This window comes from Xenopus laevis, chromosome 8S, assembly GCF_017654675.1.
Source record: "Xenopus laevis strain J_2021 chromosome 8S, Xenopus_laevis_v10.1, whole genome shotgun sequence".
Taxonomy (NCBI): domain Eukaryota; kingdom Metazoa; phylum Chordata; class Amphibia; order Anura; family Pipidae; genus Xenopus; species Xenopus laevis.
The window spans coordinates 25,146,842-25,152,841 of NC_054386.1; the positions used below are offsets into that span (position 1 = coordinate 25,146,842).

Consider the following 6,000-nt stretch of genomic DNA (forward strand, 5'->3'; position numbering starts at 1 on the left):
TAAATGGTGAAATGCAGTTACGCTGGCGAATCGTCGCCAGCGTTAGTCACTTCGCCCTTTAGTAAATCTGCCCCCGCCCACATTTCCTAAATGGCACCAATTTTGAACATGCAAAGTTAAAGATGTCATTCTTTTTGTTCATATATTTATATTCATGGTGCTCCCTTAGTTCCCAGTAGCTGCCACACCCAAATACCAAATGTAGGCCTCACCAAAGATCTGCACACAATTACATAGGGGCATATTAAGGGGTGAAAACAGAGTTCTCTGTTTATCTATATAGGATTTTTATGGGAATATTTATCAGTAGGGGAAAACAGAGAACTCTGTTTTCACTGATAGATAAATATAACCCCCCCCAAAAAAAAACATGCAATAGAGAGCTGAGGACTTCCCTTTTGTTGAACTGTGGTGAACTGTATTTTTACTCTTTCGAAAATATATCCTTTCTAGAAATACGTGTATATCTGCAGGGCTGCCAGGGGCATTGCATCAATGAGGCGAGTTGAAAAACTTCCCTTAGGCAGTATTGCCAAAAATTACTAGGGATGCACGGAATGCACTATTTTGGATTCGGCCGAACCACCGAATCCTTCACGAAAGATTCGGGCGAATACCGAACCAAATCCTAATTTGCATATGCGAATTAGGGGTGGGAAGGGGAAAACACCCGATTTCTCGACCCAAATTTGCAAATTAGGATTCAGGTTCCTTTCGGGCGGATCCGAATCCTGCTGAAAAAGGCCGAATCCTGGACCAAATTCTGAATTCAGTGCATCCCACATTACCAAGGACAGCAAATAGCTCCTAGTAGCTAGAAGTTGCTCTTCAAGTGTGAGAGAGCTCAATAGAGCGCTCCACGCTAGCCGTGCGACCCCACCCTGGCTCTGCGGAAGCCACATCAGGCAGCTCCTGACCCAGTTATTGGGATTTATCAAAAGCTGCCTGCATAAAAATGAAAAACAAAACTGGGATTTATTGAACTCCCACAAAGTTCATTTATATGACTCCATAATTTCATTTAGACTTGGCTTTCAGATATGTATACATGTGTATATGACTAGTGAACGGCCTTAGCAGTGGAAAGAGTAGGACACCTGTGAGGCACATTTACGAAAGGTCGAAGTGAATTTTCGAATACAAAAACTCTGAATTTCGAACTATTTTTTGGGTACTTCGACCATCGAATAGGCCTAAATGAAAAAAGTTTCAACTTCGAAAATCGAAGTACTGTCTCTTTAAAAAAGTTCGACTTCGACACTTCGCCACCTTAAACCTGCCGAATTGCTATGTTAGCCTATGGGGACCTCCTAGAACCTATAGCCAACATTTGGCAAAGTTTTTAGAAGTCGAAGTAAAATCGTTTGATCGATGACTTAAATAGTTCGATTCGAAGGATTTCATTGTACGATCAAAAGATTTCACTTCGACCGAATATGGCCAAATTTTTATAAAAAAAAACTTTGACTTCGAATATCAAAGTAATGCAATTCGATGGTCGAATTTCAAAGTTTTTTAAACTTCGAAATTCGACCCTTGATAAATCTGCCCCATAAGTAACAGACAGCCCCTTTTAGTTTCCTTGCTGCTTTTGGCCTTGGCCTTTCTCAACCCAAATTGTACCCAGTTATAGTGATTGCGCATTAGAATCTGGTTGGCAATTTGCCTCACGTTCAGTCCCAAGGCTGTTGGCTAGTCTATTAAAGGCAGAACAATAGTGAGATGGAGGGAATTCATGCCACCGCCAGCTCATTACAAATGTCGTTTAATCTGATGATTAGCAGCAGACTTAAAGGCAATCCAAGTTTTGTATAACAGGATGCAGGCACCTAGGACTGATTACATGTGGCTCCACTTTATGTAGAATACAATTAACTCCTTCCTCTATCACTATGTGCTGAATACAGCAAACAATTCAGATAAAAATATATGTTTTACTTTTAGGCCTTTGGTCTTTTTTCTGGGTTATAGACAACATGTGAGGTGTGTAAACTGTACTATATAGGCAAATGATTTTGTAAGCTCAGAAACATATTTCACGGCAATTACATGTTTATAATTGTATTTGTATGAACAAATGCATTCCATAACATGATGCAGCGCTAAAAAGATTGGTTAGTACTACAGGTATGGAATCTGTTATCCAGAAAGCTCAGAATTATGGAAAAGCAGTCATGGACTTAATTTTATCCAAATAATCAACATTTTTTTAAAACTATTTTCTTTTTCTTTATATTAATAAAAGAGTATCTTGTACTTGATTCAAACTAAATGAATCTTTACTGGAAGCAAAACCAGCCTATTGGGTTTATTTAATTTTTACATGATTTTCTAGTAGACTTAAAAAGATCTCATTTATTTTAGACTACGGAAATAGCCATTATCCGGAAAACCCTAGAGCCCACGCATTCTGGATAACAGGTCCCATACTTGTACATCATAATCGAACTATAAACAAATGTAAATTCATTCTTTAGAATTATTCTCAAGCTGTTCTGCAGGTTATAGCTGCTAAGGGAGTGTTTTATCAACCGCTGCAGCATTTAGTAAAACCAACACACATACAACTATTGTTTCAGTAGCTCATTATCTGAAGGTAGGTTCTGCATGGGTACATGATCGGTTTGGAACACTGGTACAAAGATGGGTGGATGGCCTGACTGCTGACACAGAATGTAATATAGATATAGCCCACAGGCACGAAACATGTAAGGCTATGTATTAATTTACTTTGTGGCCTAAAATAAAGTTCTCTGTCTTTTTACAAGCCTGTTTGTGGGATCTGTGAGTGCCTGCGATTTTTTTCAGTTGGTCACATACCAGAGACCACTTGAGGTAAAAAAAGAGAACATTTATTTGACATGAGCTCCATGGATTCTGAACTCACAAAGAGTAAGTACCCCAAACAAAAAAAATCACAGAGTTTTTATAAACTTGGGAACCTAAACATAAAAACTTACGGGCATTACCATTGTGAGAGCATAGAGATATCTATTCACAGCACAGAAAAACAAAGAACTGCTCAAATAACCAATGGGATGGTTCTTCCTCAAGGTCAAGGTGATATGACCAAGCTCGCTTGAGAACAGAATCCATCCAAGTTCGGGCAGGGTGGCTCCCAGGGGGGAAATTTGCATACACAGAATTTGATTCTTTCTTATCCCAACGCCTACTTCTTCCATTATTAGACCTGAAAAGTCACTTAAAGGAGAAGGAAAGCTACGGAGGCATTTTATTGCCAATAGATTAGCCGCAATACTGCAAGCTAGAATGCTATATTTATTCTGTAGAATGTTTTACCATACCTGAGTAAAAAGCTCTAGAAGCTCTCTGTTTGTTTAGTATAGGAGCTGCAGTATTAATGTGGTGTGACATCACTTCCTGCCTGAGTCTCTCCCTGCTCTGGGCTCAGATTACAGTAGAAAAGGGAGAGGGCAGGGGAAGAGGAGCAAACTGAGCATGCTCTTGCCCAGGGAAATGAGGTCTAAGCTGAAGGCAGGAAGTCTGATACAGAAGCCCATGTGTACACAATAGAAGGAAAGAAATGCAGTGTTTCTTTTGACAGGGGACTCAGAGCAGCACTACTTTGGGGGTTTACTGGTATATTTAGATGGACCTTTCTGAGGCTTACTTAGTTTTAACCTTTCCTTCTCCTTTAAGGTAAAAACGGAAGACTTGGCCCGATTACAACGAGTCACCAACTTACCGGCCTGTGTATGGGGACAGAACATAATTGTTCCATAATAGGAACTGAAAGGGTAACAATTGGTCCTCAGCAGTATACTAACTAGACTAATGGAAGCTACATGAGACTAACTAACTACACTAAAGAGGCTGCATGGATATTTCACCTAAGGACTAGATAACCTTCAGGTTCCAACAGCAAATATAATATTAAATTATATTACGGGGAATGGAAATACATTTTACCTTTCTGTTCTAAATTACATTTATGCCGTTTCTTTCTGATTTTATGCAAATTTTAATATGCAAATTAGGATTTTGTTCGATTTTTGTTGTGAAGGGATTTGATTTGGTTTGGTATTATTGGGAAAGATCCAACAATGCACAAATAACACTAGTGTACAAAGCTTTAGTGCAATTTGCCCAGCGGGGCCTCCGTTACAGCTGCTCACTCATGATGCTGTCTAAACGCAAGTTCCTTGGCTGATTAAATCACATTAATATGCTAATTTCAGCCCAGCTATTAGCTATACTATTACAATCTGACCTATGTGTGGATTAAAGGCAAAGAGAAGCAAAGGCATGAAACGGGAACATTTACTTTAGAAAATTGTACTGAAATCATCATCTACGTGAATTGCCCGTCACATACTAAAAGTAACCTTTAACCTTCGCTTCCTTGTCTGAGAGGGGTGAAGGCAATTCTGTAGATAAAAGTAAGAGCAGTTATTCCACTGGCATTAGAGCTGGATTACGTATGATTGCAGGAAAATTGCCACCCATATGATCTGAGCCTTTCTAGCTGCCCACACACCAAAGATCAGAGGCAATCATTCACGGAGCAAGTATCCAACAAGAACATTTTAGAGCTTTTCCTTCTGCAATCACACTGAACTGCAGAGGGCAAAGTGATGAGGGAGCTGAGAATGGAGGGACTGCAAGATGGCTATACTAAATGTCATTTCTGTCTTCCGTCGCCAACACAGAAAGTACATGGGTGTAAAGCTGGCCATACAAATTCAGATAAAATCATATGAAATTAAGTTTAATTTGATTTTCGGGATGTTGGGGGGGGGGGAATTACAACTCATATCTTGGTACCATGGTTATTAGTCATTAGCTCAATGGGGAAAGTGTATATTTTTATCTGCTGCTGCTCCAGATCAGTGATGTGCTGCTCCACTTCACTTTGTGCAGTATCCAAAACAACCCAAACAATCAACTGTATGTGTGCATTCGTTACAGTCATATTCACCCGTTTTTTGGCCAATCCCCCAAATTACCATGTCCAGTTTACAAAAATTGCCAGGTTATGAACGTTTTGAACACATTTCTGGGAGTTTCTGGCCATGTTTTTTATGTGTTGTAACAGTTTTGCTAATGAAGCTGAAATTGCCCTTTAAGCTGTCAGTCTTATCTTAAATTGTTTCTTTGCATATGTTAAATTGTTACAAATGTATTGAAGCGCAGCTGCACAGTGTTCTGAGCTCTCTGCAAAAAAGCCTCTTATTTTAATTAAGTTTTAGAAACTTTGTATCATTTTCTGTCGTCAGTGCAGATCAGCTCAGTACATTCCAGTAAGAAACCCGGGACTGCGGGCTGAGCTGTGAAATCGGGACAGTTAGTTTGAGTATGGGTAAGAGTATGGTCGATTCCAAGCAGTTTCAAAACCACTCTTTATTACACACTGGGAAACACAAAGGGACGGGGCCAGTGGCCTAACTTTGGGGGCCCAGACATCCCTGAAAATTGTTTCTTCTGGTATCTCACCTGCAATTTTTTTTCATGTCATGGGTGAACCATGAGAGAGAAGCAGACTTAAATAATATATCTATTAAATCTAAAGTTAGTTATACATACCCAGATTCGGTTGGGCATTTGGGTGAATTAAATGTTAGTATTCCACCATACAGTACTTGCATACTGCACACACAGGTGCAATGAGACAATGGAATCCTGGAACCACCAGTAATTCCAGGGTCTTAGTGGCTGACCTACTCAATATTCACTGGCATGACAAAAAAAATACATTCTTTGGCACACCTTTACTAATGACATTTACTGTATTTATTACTCTAACTCATACTTATGGGAAGTGAATGGATTAATAATATCCTTCCAAACTAACTTTGACAAATGTGTTATAAGGGCAGTGGATCAGACTTATAAAGCAGCCTAACAAGAGGCAATGGATGAAAGGAGTAGAAAGGAAATGCAGATTTGGTATGACCATACAGATTCATGCCTTTCATGAATACCTTCCGTAAAAAATTCCTGTCCTATGTTTTTGTCTCTAATCCATCTCTCATCAGCAGT

General features: G+C 39.4%; 1 protein-coding gene across 16 annotated transcripts in view; it reads right to left on the reverse strand.

The window, feature by feature from the left end:
- LOC108699836 (neurexin-3) overlaps positions 1 to 6,000 on the reverse strand; it is a 337,779-nt gene that overhangs the window by 59,275 nt on the left and 272,504 nt on the right. The window lies entirely within an intron of this gene.